Below are 17283 nucleotides of genomic sequence, written 5' to 3'. Positions count from 1 at the left end.
TTCTAAATGATCTGTGTTTTATTTACTTTCAGTATCAAAGGCTTCCGTGGGTACGAGTATGACAATGAGAGTCCATGAGACTGCAGAAAACTTATCTTAACTTCTTCGTAGTTTATATTAACATCTAAAATACATCGTGTTCATCATTGGCTGTACAGCAAAATAACAACAAATGCAAGTTAGTTCCAGCCAAAAGTCCTTCACGAAATCTAGGTTCTCCCTGTTCTTGATCTAGGAGTTCCCTTGTCTTCTGAATTGGGATCAAACTTACAAGGCTATGGAGTTGAATATTGATAGTCATAAACTCAGAACAGGGTGGGCTATGCAGCACAAGTTATAAAGTAAAAATATGCTGAACAACTATTGAATATTCTTATGGTGCAGCAACCTTAATAATTTTCATTTGTTCAATAGGCTGAATTTGTGAAATTTTTACAAAATGTTTTACATTTGTACTACTATTAGGTGCACGTTTAAGAATCCACTGCCTTAAAATATATTTTTTATATTTTTCTTCTTTATTTTGTAAAGTCTTTCCTGTATATATGTAATGTTTTCCAAAAATATTTTTACTTCTATTTGAATTTATGTTTAATCAAAAACACTTTTTAAATAATTGTTAAATTAATAAATTCTAATTTGTTAGTTACTCCATATTAATTACTTATGATATATTGTTTCCAATTTAATGCTAGAATCCTTTTTCAGAGGATGGTTTTTGAGTCGGAATATTTCTAGGAAGCAGGATCATGAGGTAAAGCTTGTTTCATTTTTTGTTTAATATTTATTTTTACTATTAAATATTGATAAAATTGAAATATAAAAAAAAGTATTTACAATGGAGCCTTTGGCAAAGATAACATGTAGAATGTGGTAAAAATAGTTTAAAATTTTATTCAAATGTTTATATGAATATGAGTAGCATTTAACAATAGTAGCTGTAGAAGTTGTAGAAAAACATATAACCAACACCTATGACTTATTTTTCTTATGCTAAAATGATGTTTTATGCACACAAAAAAGTTACAAAATTGTTTCTCCCCTTTTAACATCTTTATAATTTGTACTAGTTTTTATACCTTACTTTTTGTGGTTATTTCAAATTAAATGCATAATCACAAATTTTTTTTGAACCTCTAATTTGAGATTGATTATTGGGGAACCATAAAACTGTGAATTGGGAAGGGTTATAGTTTTCTGATAATTAAAGTAAGAGAGGGTGAATTTGCTATCTTAATGCATATGAGGTTCTCATAATAATCTAAATTTAGTTTTTAAGGTGGACCCATTCATTAATTTGCATACCTAAAATATTATTTTTAGATAAAAGTGCAGTATTTTTAAGTGAACAAACAAAAGTTAAAATTTGGCAAAAATAAAATAATAAGTAGAAGTTTCAATTAAACTATATTCCTTCATATTAAAATGTAATAAATTCTTCATTTAGATTGGCTGTCCCAAATTTAATTTTTTTAAAGAAAAAAATCTGAGTAGAAACAAATTGAATTATTGCATTCATGAATTTTAAGCAATAAAAAATACTATTTTTGGAGGGCCTAAAAATTCTTTTGTGGAAATATTTGTTATTTTGCCCCATTTTTAATGAATTTATTGTAAATTGTTTCTGAGGCTTTTCATGAAGGACAGCTTTGTTATGATCTTTAGCTATATTCTTTAAACTTAAAATATATATATATATATATTATCTCCATAAACTTGGAAATATTGTGAGAAAGTCAAAAATAAAAATTTGGTTTCCAATTCTAGAAGTTAAAGTTTTGACTTTTAGGAAACCTTTTGCTGTAGTGTATGTGTTTACAATTATGAATAATCTGTAAAAAGATAAGTTTGTTTAGTTAGAAAGACCTTAAATTGCACTCTTATTGCATCATTAATAATTTATATTAAATAAATTTACATTTAATAAAATTATATTTTGGATTTGTTTCCTGGTTTTCTATTTTGAATGAAATAATGGCTCATTACAGTCATAATATAACTCAATATTTTCTGTCACTGTAGGTGACTTCATACTACATAGCATATCATTTATATTTATAAAGATTGTTTTGAATTATGACAAATGGATAATATTAGTTTTTTATTTTTTTAATATTTTGTTTTTTTACCAGAAAGATGTAATTTTGCTTTTAAAATGATTGTCTCCTTTAATTACTTATTTGAGAAATTTTAAAGAAAAATTAATTTTATAATTTGTTTTAGGAAAGAGACTTGGAGGTGTCTGATAAGTTTCAACTGGTTCTTCATGTAGCTAGAAAAGTACAGGCTTGTTGACTGCACATTTGCTCACATTTTCTTTACTATCATAGTTAATTACGATTAATATTTATATTATTTTGTACATTACAGAATAAATTAGGTCATATGACTGATTGTGTAGCGAAGATCAAAAAGTAAGCATATCTTTTTCTTTTCATTTTTAGAATTCTATAAATTATATCTATCAAAAGTTTTACTTATAACTCCTCCCTACTTCTACGATATTCCATTTTAATATCTAATATATTTTATTTTATAAAGCTTGAACATATATTTTATTTTATGTATATTATGTTCAGAAAAATGTTTCAGGTCTTGGGTGATTAGAATTTTAATTTTTTTTTCTCACTGAAAATATTTTGTTTGGCACGTAAATTCGCTTAACTGGGATTTAAATATGCATTAACTGTGTTATTAACTACTGTTTTAAAAAATTTAAAAAAAAAAAGTTCATTTTAATTTTTCTTGATAAATTGTATTTCTGGTAAGATGAAAATCCAAATTTTCAATTGAATTTTTAATTATTAATATTCTGATGTCATATATTATAATTTTAAAATATATTAATCTAAATTTGTAAAACAGTGAAATAATTCCTTACTAAAATAGATTTTTTCACTGAATGTTATTGAATAGTATTTACCATTATTTATATTTTTATAAAGGGTGCCCTAAAACTTGTTCTAGATTTGAATTTCGTATTTTATGCATTAATCAAAAAATAAATTTTCACTAAAAACCTGTGTTTTCTGTTGAAATTGTTTGTTGAAATTGAATATGTAAAGTTTAGGGCTCCCTTAATCATTTAATTCTACTTGCAGATATTTAATTATAACAAGTGATATATTTTGAACTTCAAACAGTGTTTGTACAGTGATTTTGTTATTGTGAAGTAATTTTTTAGCATGTTTATATAATTTTCTATTTTTTATTTTCAAATGTTTAATTTTTATACTTCTCAGTGAAAGTACGAAAAAAAAGTAATATTTTAATGCAATAAGAATTACATTGCTATAATTTTGACAAGCACACTTATTTATTAGTTTAAAATGTGCTAATTCATGCGATTTTCAATCTTTCAGTTTGATGTTATGGCAGCAGACGGAAGTAGCTGCCCATTTATATTTTGTATTCATTGTTGGCTTCATTGCATCATGTATTTTTTCTGCGCATCAGTTATTCATTGTAATAGGTGAGCATTAATTATTTTAATATTGTTTGTAAACTCATGCTACTTTTTTTGGCTGCAATAAATGTTCAAATTTTTTGAACTTAATGTTTTAATTTTTAATTTAATGAAACCCTATTCTTTTGAAAACATAACTTAATATTAATTTTTTTTTTAAATTTTTAAATTTTCAAGAATTTGATTTTGATAAAATAAACATGACAAATAAATATTTTATATGTTTTTATGAAAAAAATTATTATTTTTTTAAAAATGAATACAACTAAACGAAACTAAACGATTTTGATATATATGAATGTTAAGTTTTTAACGCAAAATGTCTCATACTTAAAACTTTTGCTCAATCGAGGAAAAATAATAAATACTCTTCAGAATTGAAAATCTCTTGAATTTAAGTTTTATGAAGAAAATCGATTTCATTAGTGAATTTGATGGTTAATAAATTCTGATCAAAGATATTAAGATAAAAAAATAGCTTGAATAACTACCAACATTTGTATACTCTTATATGTGATGATAATAATATGGTTATACATATGTGTGTATGTATATATAAAACTTGATGGTTAAATTTGTATCGCTCTGATTAAAGATTAGAAACAAATTTGTTAAATTTGTATCTAAATTTTAAATAACATATTTTATAGAAATTAATATAATTAAAAACCTGAGTTTTTTTAAAAAATTCCTTATACTTTACTATTAGATTAATGCATTTTTTAGTTATGAAAAGCTTATAGAATGACCAGATTTATTGGCTTTTTTAAGAATTCAATTCAGATCAATTCATTTCTTCTACCCAAGTATATCTTTAACTCCCAACTACTATCTTCAATTCTTTGATATAAGTGAGCAAGTTTTAATTATTTCTGTACTATTATACTATTTGTTTTTAGAACTACTAATTTAAAACTAGCATCAGAACTGGAAACTGTTAAGATAATTTTCTGCTGTAAAAAGTACTTCTTCATTATTATTGTTCCAATGCATTTTCCTTAAAAATTGTGGCTGCCCAGTTACTATCACAATTTTTTTAAATTCAGTTGTGGTTTAATTTTTTTGCGAATTAACATAAGAAATGTATTTTCCAGCTTCATACCCGTTATTTAAACACTTGTGTGAACCTATTTTTAAATTTTAAGGAATTTACATATTTATTTGGAAAGTCTGAAATGTGTTAGGAAATTAGGAAAAAAATGGTGTAATAAATATATGGTGTAAAAAATATAAATAAAACATGAATGGGTGAAACAATATATAGATGAAACAATGAATAAAAAAAATGAAAAACCTATTAGGAAAGATATGACTAATGTAACTTTAAATTATAATTATTTTTTTGTACCAAGTTTATATAGATATCAGTGGTAATCACTTTTTTAAAGCTGTGATTTGTTTGTAATCTGGCTACAAGAAAGTATCATCCAAGCTTTAAATAGTTAATCTGTGCATTGTAAGTTCATTTTTATGTTTTTATGCTCACTATACTTTAATTTTCAAGATTTTATATGGGTGTTAAATTCTTCATCATCGATTAAATTTTTCCCCGATTTCCACGAGTGCAACAAAGGCACGATACAACAGCTAGATTGTGGAAAGCTTTGCCAACTGATGCACCGCTGGAGAGGAAACACAATAGAGCAGAATTGGATATGGTATTGTCTTACTATTATAAAAATTGTAGATTTTTAAAAATTTATTTAAAAATTTCAGTTTTATATTGATTATTTCCTTTTAAAAATTTTTTTGCTTCTTGTAGCTTTGCTTAGTAACTTCTGAATGGCCGAACTAATTTTCAACATTTTGCTCTACTTTGTAACTTGTTTTGCCATATTTTTCATTTTCATGTTTTGAGTTGTATGTATGCAATGTAGCAAAAAAAATTTTTAAAGACTCATTTTTAAGTATCTCTAAGTCAACTGTTACAAAAATAGCATTGTTGCAGTTTGTTTATATTTTTAATTTTATAAAAAATAGAAGTAAATGAAATCTAGAAAGAAACTTAATTATCTGTTTAAAACTCTCAGATTATCCTAGATCATCTTTAAGAGGTTAGAGAAAAATTTTATGATTAATAAGGAGGCTCTTACAAATCACAATTTTAAAATTTACTACTGCTTGCTAACCTAGTAACTGTTTGTGTAGTTCATCATAGTTTGTGTAGCAAAGCTATCTGAAAGATAGCTTTGCTGGCTATTTTTGCAGTAGTCTTAAAAACTTGTGATAGATAAAAATTACTATATTTTAATAATTCTTTAAATTATATCTAATTATTTCAAGTATAATTTTAATTGAGGTTTACATTATATATTTCAGCTGGTTGTGAATCAAAGCATTTGTATTGGTACTTCGTTATCATCTGAAAATCAAAATTTTTTTTAACTTTTCAATTTGCCAACTACTGAAACACCTCTTCCAGGTACTGTATTTTTTCAAGCTTACTGGTTATTACTTTTTCATGTATCTAATTTCATGCTTTTTTTCTCTCCAGACTATGATTTAAATACATATTTAATGATACTTCTATTGGATTATTATCTCACTTTTGTTCTCTAGTTATGTTAGAAGTTATATTAATTTGCATTTTGACTACATTCAGTAGATTAGAGTGAATACTGAAAGTTTCTTAATGTTTCAAAGGCTCCGAAATGTTTTTGATTCTGTTTCATCTGTATCATTTGCACTTCTTAAGTTTCTGCTACCATTTTTTTCAACTGACATCCCACCACAAGTTTCTGCATTTTTATCAACTGAAGAATTAGATATCAAACGTGATCTTTGAGGTGTTTTTCCCAAAATGAAACAAATCCAACAAGAGTAAATGTTTTTTTTCTCAAAAACTAAAGCGAAATAAGTCAAGTATTGGGAATAATTTTGTTACGATAGACGCGTGGATCTTTTAGTTTCAGAAACATTCTAAACAGGTATTATGAACGTTATAACTATATCATTTGTGAGAGTAACTGAAAAATGACAATACATAAGGGAAAATCATGAATCAAGGTTCAAAAGTAGTAAAATGGTACGGCATGGAACTTTTATTTACGTCGGGTTTTGGCGACGGTCTGAGAAATATCCCTGAGGCTGATCCGGAGACAATACATACACTCATCCATCTGCAGATCGTAACTTTGATCTGAACCAGAGCACGATCAATCTCCAATCCAGTACCAATAGATGTATGATTTTTAAAGGGAACTTGGACTTTTTGACCCGGCAGATTTAGCATGCGTCAGTCACCATTTTGAGCATGGAAAATCTTCAGCCAGTAGAGATCGAACTCGAGACCGCTCGGACATGAGCCTAACGTCCTATCAGCCAAGGTTATCCCACCCCTGTATTAAAATGTATTAATTATCCCAAAATCACTATTAATATCAAGATTATTTTTGAACACATTAGTAAGTTTTTGCTCCTTAAAATAATTCTTTTTATTTTAGTTGAATCTTGAAATTCACGTAGTTCAGGATTTCAGGTCTTCCTGATTTAGAGTCTCTTACTGTATATTTTATCTTATTTATTTATCTCTAACTTTCTAAATTGTTACCATAAAAGAAGAGAGTCAACATTTACTAAACAGGTCAATTGATTTTCAATACAGCATTTCTAATGTGCCATACAAATCATGGGATCTATATACATAAAGTATATTTGAACATACCTTTCTAGGTACACCTCTCCGAGTTGGCAAAAACTGATCTCGGTAGGCAGATTGTACAGGCATTCTCTCTAGTCTGCCCAACTCATGTATATGAGGCTATGGAATAAATAAAAAAAGAATGTGGATTAACACTTTATTATCCAAACATCTACCTTATAAATGTTACTTTGTAAACAATGCAAAACTTATAAATGCGAAGATTTTTTTAATCATATTCCTCAATGCGAATTGTGTAGATAAATTAGATTGTAGGATAAAATGTTCAAGTTTTTCATAATTGATACAGATTGCATTAAAAAATTTACTGATGCTGATACATTGTAAGTATACACAGAGGGAAACTTGGAAAAAAAATTATTACTGTTCTAGTATAATTTGCTCCCTAGTATATATAGGATGTATCTAAATATATAAACTTAAGTTTTCGAATGAAATTTGGTACAGCTAAAATTGTTTTTATCTTTTGGTATTTGAGAACTGAGATTCATTTTTCCACATTAAGTAAAAGCAACATATGGAGGAAAATTCTTATTAGTGATAAGAAATAATGTTCTGAGGGACATACTATTTTTGCTGTATTTTAACTTCATGTTAAAATAATTAAACTCATTGAAAAAAAGCACAAGAAAAAAAAGGAAAAGATCACTGGGGATGATTTGAAACAGCAGATTATTAATTAAGAGGTAAGTAATATCCTGTAAATTGAAATTGAAAATAAATTATGGAATCTTTCAATGGAAATATTTTAAATAATTAGATAAAAAGTTATTCAGGGTAATTTTTGTTCTTTTTAGCCCTATACATTTATTAATCCATTTCAAAACTCTTCCCCTTCTGCTGGCGCTTCTGGAAAAATATTTATTCCAAACGACACATTTTAGCTACAAAAAGGAATGCTTCATAGGCACATTTTTTAAACTTGGTTATGAAATACCATTTTTTAATAAATAAAATGTGTGACAAATATCAGATTTGGTAAGAAAACAAACAGGGCATTTTGTAAAAATCTACAACAATGCATTAAGATTTTATAAGAAATAACTTTTACCGAAAATACAACATAAATAACTGACTTTTATTAGAGCTAAAACTAAATTTGGTTACTTTTAAAAATGGCCTAGTTATTGCCATTAAAATAAAACTTCTATAGTTATATTTGTAGAACCAAATTTACAAACAATTTCAAATTTTCCTTCTGGAAACTGCTTGCAAATTAATCATGCTACTAAAGTCCAAAGAAATCTAAATACAAGGTTTTTATAAATCAACGGTGTTGGATACTTTTTTAAGAAAACGAAAAGTAACTATAAGAATTAAAGAAAAAATGTAAATACATTCGAAATCTTCCTGAATTGTAAGAGTTCTAAAATGTTTTTAAAAGTTGCATATATATATATTTTTTAAAAAATATTTACGATCACAAAATTAACTTATTAATTATATTTTGACATGTTTTGTCAATCAAATACAGGGTAATTCGAAATAAATATAGTGATTCGAATGTGGGGTATGGAGAACGCTTCCACTGTTAATGAACATGAACGTGATTCAGCAAAAGTTCTGGGCGATCACATCATATAAACACACCGTCCTTTTTCCTTCCGTGAGTGTTTCGTCAAATGTTTATCTTGACATGCTTAAGGTAGGGTTAATGGCACGGCTGGATACTGATTCAATGGATTACATTTTGCAGCAAGATGGAGCACCCTCACACTTCAGTACGATGGTTCGCACATGTTTAAATCAACATCTTCCAAACCATTAAATCAGCCGAAGTGGAGATGCCGACGATATTTTCTGCTCTTGGCCACCAGGATCTCCGGACTTGACACCCTGCAATTTCTATCTATGAGGTTATGTGAAGACAAAGGAACTCCTGGATCAAGTATTGGGAGAAATTTGCTTTTCTTGAAGACTTTTTGAAGGAACTGACCCGCATTTATGTTACATGGAGAGAAAGACCACATAAAACTCCTACGGTTAGCTTGACAGCAAGGGGTCTCTAACCCAATATCCATCCACCACTGGGGATATTTTAAGTCAGCACTGTGGTCGGTGTAAGCTGCTGCAGAGTTTGCATCGACCAGCCATTGCTGAGATTCGAACCAGGTTTACCTTATTGGAAGGCGAACGCTCTATCCCCTGAGCCGTCACGGCTCAACCCCCAAAACAATTTTATATATATATTTTTTTGATATTTATTTTGTTGAACAGCCGACCCAATTTTTTGGTTTAAGACTATTAATGTTCAACTCCGCAGCCCTGTAATTTTGAACCTAATCCAGAAGACAAGGGAACTCCTGGATCAAGTATTGTGAGAAATTTTCAACCGTGGTGGACTTTTTGATGGAAATTACCCGCATTTGATTTACTCTTAAACCAGTGAATACCAATTTAAAAGACACTTCAAATATGATTAACTAAATTCATTAGCATGCATATTTTCAATTTTGAGAAAATTGCGCTTTGTCTATTGACACAACTAGTATTGCTTTAAAATTATTTTAGAAACATCCGAAATAGAGTACCTATAGAGTAATAAAACCTAATCTTGCAGCGGTAATAGAGTAATAAAACCTGTAACTGTGTGCCAAAAATGTAATTTAGGACTTTGTGCTGAATATTTTCTGCCATTTCAAATATAAATTTCATGATAATTGTTGCAAAATATACTAAATATTTTACGCAAAGGGATTTTGGGGGAATTTTATAGTTATCAAAATAGAAAAACTACAACATTTTCCAGTTATGATTTCGCATTAAATGAACTTGAAATGTTATGTATTATGTTTATTCATAATTTTGAATAGTAATATGCATTTAATTCATCAAAGATAGTTAAGTGAATTCTGTAAATGATGCTCGCTTCATTATGTATTAGTGACACTTAATTAAATATTCAAGCAAGCAACAATCAACACAAAAATTCTATTTCTATAGTGATATTTTAAGGAAAATTCAATTTTAGGGAATTTTCTAAAATGTACAGAAACCAAGAAAATTTTTATTAAACCAGTAGACCAGGAGAAACTGGCAAAATTCAGGAATCTACTGGAAAATCCAGTAGAGTTGGCAGCTATGCATTAAAGTTTTGGACATTGTTTTGAATGTTATGTTCTACTTGATGTTTCATTAGTATGTGACAGAATTTTATATCAAAAAATATTAATTTTTTTTAAATGTGGTAAAATATGGGTTAATATAATAGCTTAATATGTATGCGAAGAAAAAAGTAATTTAATTTAAAAAGAGTATTTTTCAACCGTGTTTGTATAATTGTCTTAATTTTTTAAATTTAAAAAAAACTCAATTTTTTTTTTAAAAAAGGATTTCAAGAATATTAGTAACAGAAATATGAGCAAAATATATTTGAAAACATACCATTCTAGGTACTCCTCTTTGGGCGAAAGTTGGCAAAAAGTGAACTCGGAAGTTAGTATATAATCCTATAAAACAAAAAATATATCAATTAAAAGTACTTGAAATCCTTCCTTAAAAACAGCATTGTCAATAATGCAGAATTTTTCAATAAAGAGTTTAACAGACATATTACTTATTGTAAATTTATGTCCCTTAAATATGTAGAAAAAATTAGAATCTTTATAACTTTAAATTATAATCTTTAAGAGCAAAACTAAGCAGTACATATAAGGATAAAATTTACTGCATCAAATATTTCATAGGGCAAAAAATATTTCTTAAATACTAGAGGAATAATATTTTTTTAATTCCTACTTTTGTATAATAAACATATGTACACACACATGGAGTATCAAAATTTATAATGAAAAATTAAATAGCTAAATTTAAATAATGTGCACGATTAAGTGCATAACTTTTCCTTTTATTTGACCATACAATGGACACATAGAAAAAAAATGGCTATGACTTAAAAAAACAGTATTTAGAAATTTTATGAGGAAAAGATAAAACTATTTTCTATTTAAATAACACTGCTACATTTTAGATTTTCAAATCCATGACTTTCCATGAATAATTCCAAGAATTTTTCATGACTTATTGAAGTTATTGTTTTCTTCACAAAAACACAACAATAAATTTACAAAAGCATTATGACAACATTAATTGAAATGATAGGTATAACCATAACTGTTACACTCAGCATCTTCATATTTATTGATTTTAAACTTAAAAAACAGAGTAAAGAAGGAGTTGAAGCAATAAAATAGCGGAAAAAAATAAAAAAGCAAATAACTAAATACTGTCAGAGATATGTAGTTATTTAAAGCTGTTTTATTTCTTCTTTAAAATAAGTGTAATATAAAAAGCCTAAACTAGAACTCTTAGAAATCGTGTTTTTCTTTCATTTTTTGAAAGAAAACCATAATTTTTAAAGAACAGGATAAAAACCTTTCATATTTTAATAAAATATGACTTCGAGTGGTTAACATATTTCAATAGAATATAGCTGAGATTTTGCTACAAATTTAGAACATCGGAGCACTGTGAAATGGGATGAAGTAAATTCCCTTTTAAAAATTAGATTCTTCAGCGCCTCAAACCTACGACTTTCCATATTTCTTTTTTTTTTTTTTTTGAGTTGTAAAATCATGAAGAATTTTGTCCAATACTGATATCCATGACTTTCCAGGTGCACAGTTACCCTGTATATTCTTCTTAGCCTGGATATTTAAAACTTTACAGAATATGATGTTATAAAATCAGGGTTCCCACACTATTTCAGAAAAAAATTCCCTTACTTTTCCAGGTAAATTTCAATGAAAATTGAGACCATATTTTCATTAGGAAACTTTGATTCTTTTATTTGTAATGTAAAATATTAGATTTTCTATGTAAAATAACATTAAATGGGGAAAAGAACATTTCTGTTTGACTAAAATGAGAACCTCTAAGAACAAATAATTGCAATAGATATTAGAATTATTTAAGTTGAATCACAATAACTGATTACTGTTAATGACAATTTTAAGACAGGTTATTTTCCAGGTATGATATAGGAATATTCCAGGTTTTTGTAAAAAAAATTGCATCTTTCCCTGACTATTCCCTGATTTTTGGGGTTGAAATAAAATTCCCTAACAATTCCAGGTTTTCCCTGTTCTCCCTGACCCGTGGGAACCCTGTAAAAAATATAATGATATGGCAATTTTTGCTCCAAAATTCCTGTGCCCACACAACAAAAATATTAAAATTGTTTTAGTAGAAAAAAAACACTAAAGCAAAACAAAATAAACAATATACTTTATCTTTAATGAAGCCTATATATGGCAAGTTCTGTGGTTTTATTAAGGACATTGGCTGGCATTGCAATTGAAGAAGAAAATCCCTATCATATTGTTTTTTCTCCTCGATATTTACAGGACTCAATTGATCTATAATGAAACACATGGTTTCTAAACATAGGATTTCAATTTGCAATGGACAATTAGTATCAAAAGAATCACACACACTCCTTCTTTGTAGCTATATTTTAGTTTGTTTGATTGTTTAGTTTTATTCTGTGCTGGATCATCTACATTTTCTTTGTCTTCATTTTCAGTTGTAGGTGAAACTGAAGATGAATCACTCTGCTGTTCTACTAGGGATATATCACTCTTAGGTGAATTGTCAGAAAATATTTCTCCAGGCAGTATTAAGTAATTCACTATCTACAATTGCAGCAGGTAAAGGACATAGAGGTTGCTCACATGCTTGGCTTTGAGGGACTTCTGGAGCAGTTGAAACTGACTCTTCGACAATCTCCTGAAATTAGAACAAATCTCTAATTAATTCATGTGATTTTTCATGCTTCGCAATGAGCTTTAAAACTTTCATAGGTTTCTAGGATCTACAGTAAATGACGAAAGAAAACAGTATCTTTGTACACCCTATGTCAAAAAAATCAAGCAATTAACATGTATCGATTACTTTGGTTGTTATTTGCAGTAATTGTATAAAATTTCATAAATCTAACTTAAATACTTATGGTAATATGGACATTTGTATAAAAAATTATTTTTTTTTGTTTGCTATAACTTAATAAAATATTTAATAAAATAAAATATTTAATATTTATAAAATGCTTAATGAAATTAAACATACTTTTGGATTAATTAAATATTAATTGCAAAATTATTGTTACAAAATTTTAAAAAAATTCCTTAAAAACTGAGCAAGATATGACTATTTAAAGTAGTTCTATGCTGCTCATGCGCGAAAAAATTTCCCATAATTTTGTAGTGGCTTGTATTTCGCAATTAATAAAAAAGTCTGATTTGAATATTTTTTTTTTTTTAAGAAAAAAAGGCTTAAGGGAAGTTCCACAAATTCCATTTTGTACCAAAAGACAACATTTAGTAACAAATTTCAATACCCTACAATAATAATCCGGTCACCAAACTGTGATGGTATAAGGAAGGAAAACAGGTAGAAGAAAATATTCTTTTATGAGGGATGATCCCCCACAATGCAAGTGACATTTTTAATATATCTTGTTTAATAATACAAAGTAAAATTTGTGGAAAACCCCTCATTATTTTAAGCTTTCTTTCAAAAAGCGCAAAAATTACTTAGAGAATTGCTTGAAACTTTTTAAATTTCTAAGATATTCAAAACAGACTTTTTTCATTTGTTGTCAAATACGATACACTAAAGAATCATAAAAAAATATTTGAATTTTTTTTTCTGCGCATACGCAGTATAAAAAAAACTTTTTTAAATAGTCATATTTTGCTCAATTTAAAAAATAATAATTTTTTCAAGTTTTAAAACAATTTTTTAATTGCTCTGAAAATTTTGTATAATTTTATGAAATATTTTTAAAGTTATAGCAAAACAGACGTAAAACAAAAAAAATAGTTTTTTTTTAATGAAAATGTCCATATTTTCACGAATATTTAAACTAGGTTTATAAATTTTATGCAATTATAGCAAAAGTAATCGGTATAAGTTACAAGCCTAATGAGATGATTGCGATAATGAATGAGAAAAATGATGGCCGACGCATGCAATTTTTCCGAAGCAATGTTCAAGCAATTTTTCCGAAGAATTTGCATTTTAGTAAAATGCTAAATATCTAATTATATTTCAATTAATTTTTATTGCTTCAGTATTGAGCAGTGGTGGCTCAGGGGATAGAGCGCTCGTCTCCCAATGAGGTGACCCTGGTTCGATCCCAGCGATAGCTGGTCGATTCGAATTCCACACCCAGCTCGCACCAAACACAGTGCTGACATAAAATATCCTCAGTGGTAGACGGATCATGGGTTAGAGTACCCTAGCTGTCAAGCTAATCGCGGAAGATTTTCTTGGTTTTCCTCTCCATTTAATGCAAATATGGGTTAATTCCATCAAAAAGTCCTCCACGAAGTTAAATTTCCCCCCAAATACTTGATCCATGAGTTCCATTTTCTTATGGAATGGGTTCAAAATGACAAGGCTACGGAGTTGAACATTAGTCGTCGTAAACCCTAAATTGGGCCGGCTGTTCAACGACTGTTATAAAATAATACAAAAATGCTTCAGTATTGAGGTTTAAATAAATAGTTTGAAGGGTTAAAACAAGTGAACTACGGTAATGAATTCTGTTTTAGATTAACCCCTCCTTCCCCCCTCAGGACTGACGGATGGTGGGAGAAGCGATTCTGGGGGACTGTAAGTTTAAAGAGTATACATACTAAAGAGTACGTATTAGTACGAGATGCAATACGAATCGAGATCACGTCCGTAGGATCTTGAACCGTTAGAAAGGCTCGTTTCATGTGCGAATTTCCCGATTTAGTGACTTTAAGCGATCCGATCTCCTGTTTGGTATTTTCTTAAATAAAAACTTCCTTCTTGATTTTTTTTTTATGATCAAGTAAAAATTAAAAAAAAAAAATAGGATTGGATTGTGGGCTATGATTGCAGCTTTCGCCAAATTGCGGAACACTTACCAAAAAATATTTCTGAAAATTTTTGAAGCGCGGCACAACAACATATTCCTTCTTTTTTTGTCATTTATAGTAAACATGATAACAAAATAATTACACAAACCTTCCAATCTTTTCTTTTTTTATGCACTTTCATAAACTTTTGAGTAATAACGAGCTGAAATATTTCAAACTTGAGCCTGAAGCAGAAAAATATCAAGAAAAACTCCTCAATTTTAACACGCTTTGTTTTCCTAATACAATTATCCTATACAAATTGAATGCTGTTATAGCCAAGTAAAGTGAATTTAACTTATCATTAAAGCAGAAGGAAAATACCGAAAATCACTAAAACAAAGTTTATAATACATTCAATTACAATCAATAATTTATTAATATATTATACCTGCCAACTTTCACTCATTCCGAGAATGGATTTTCAGAGTGGTTGTAAAACAATCAACGAAAATCACTTTTATTCAGAAATATATTTTGATCCCGTTGAAATTTGCTTGAGCATGGATTATTATGTTTTTATATATTTATTGTAATTATTTATATCTAGTGGTGGTCAAACTCATTTATAATTATCATTATAATTCACAAAGTTAATTGGAATAATCTGAGTATCTACCACTTTAAATATGAAAATAAAATCTTCCGGAAAATCCGGAAGAGTTGGCAGGTATGATATATATTACGGTGAATGACCGAAATCGGTGGTTGTTGACTTTCACCGGTGAATGTTGACAATCACATGGTCGCTTTGGTGAATGTCCGAAATATTTATTACATTCGATTTGATATGAATTTATTCGTGGATATAATTACATTTATTCGATATTTTAATACTTACTGACGATAGATCAGAAGAAACATCAGTGTTTCTGGAGTATCGGGCCATACATTTACATTTGACCGGTATACATTTGCTCGGTATACCCTACACTGATGCTTTTTTAAGGTTAAGTGCCACTGCCCGGTATATCCTACACTGATGTTTTTTTTAAGGTCAAGCTCCATTACTCGGTATATATTTGCCCGATACTCCAAACACTGATGTTTCTTCTAATCTATCGTCAGTAAGTATTAAAATATAGAATAAATATATCAAATAAATATAATAATATCAACGAATAAATTAATATAAAATTGAATGTAACAAATATTTCGGACATTCACCTAAGAGACTATGTGATTGTTGACATTCACCGGTGAGAGTCGACGTTCTCCAGATTTCGGTCATTCACCGTAACATATATATATATAAAGGGTGAGAGAAAATTTTTTCCATATCGATGACTGTCCTTAATTTATAAATCCTCAAAAAGGATGAAGCCAAAAAGGTGTACACATTAATAAATGAAACAATAACGTTTGCTGAAATCTAACAAATCAATATATTGAATAGAATGAACTGAACTAAATTGATTTCTAAATTACTTCAAGTTATATCTGGCTATGAAACTGGTTTTGGTGCCTTTTTATTCTGCCAATAGTTATTTACCATATTTCAGCATCGTATATGTTTTTTCTTCACTGGAATATAAACGTGAAAATTTTTATTAGCGCTTACACTCTTTTGATAAGATATTTTCATGATTAAGGGTGGTCATTATGGAACACTCTCTATAATCTTTTGTAGCTCAATATATCTGTGGGTGCTTGACTAGCTTTTTCAGTAGGATAACTCAGATTTAAGATAGGTTATCTTTTTAAGCTTCAAACTTACTGTTAGTAACAAGAATAATTTTCCTCATTTTTTATGACAAATAAAAGCACTGTTCAAAATGAAAACAAAGAACACTTACGCTTTATTTCGAACGTTTGACTTTTTGATCGTCTAGTTCATTACCTACCGTTTTCAGTAAGTTACTCAAACACTCAAGTGATTCTTCATCTCCCTGCGAGAGCAACCTCATTATGCGTTCATGCATGATTGGTTCAGCTAACATTCCAAATTTAAAAAGTTCTTCACCAATAAACCTATAAAGACAACTTTAAATCTATCCTTTGATCTACCATTTAGAGTCAGGAACATTAACAGCAAATATTTATAACTGGGAATTCTGATCTTCCCCGTCTTTTATTAAAAAACGATACACTGATAAACAAACAAAACTGATAAGAATCCCAAATATGATAAACTATGTTGATAAAAATAAAAACAGACATGTCTGATTAATTTTCAGATTGTTGTCACGTAACTTTAAATTAAAATAAGTTATCGTTATATTTCCTTATAAAATTATTAATTCTTCAAAGATCATAGCCACCAATGC

The 17283-nt window shown here is 28.3% G+C and overlaps 1 pseudogene across 1 annotated transcript in view; it reads right to left on the bottom strand.

The window, feature by feature from the left end:
- Window positions 1-10506: 10506 nt before the first annotated feature.
- The window catches only part of LOC122272838 (eukaryotic translation initiation factor 4 gamma 3-like), a 52399-nt pseudogene continuing 45622 nt past the window's right edge, over window positions 10507-17283 (bottom strand). Inside the window, exons 19-21 of the transcript XR_015433422.1 lie at window positions 16861-16987; window positions 12354-12484; window positions 10507-10576 (exon numbers count right to left, since the gene is read on the bottom strand). The product of XR_015433422.1 is annotated as a eukaryotic translation initiation factor 4 gamma 3-like (transcript). The remainder of the gene's footprint in view (window positions 10577-12353; window positions 12485-16860; window positions 16988-17283) is intronic.

Source organism: Parasteatoda tepidariorum, chromosome 4 (genome assembly GCF_982258835.1).
Source record: "Parasteatoda tepidariorum strain Cologne lab strain chromosome 4, Ptep-v5.0, whole genome shotgun sequence".
Taxonomy (NCBI): domain Eukaryota; kingdom Metazoa; phylum Arthropoda; class Arachnida; order Araneae; family Theridiidae; genus Parasteatoda; species Parasteatoda tepidariorum.
This window is presented reverse-complemented; position numbering and strand designations above follow the sequence as displayed.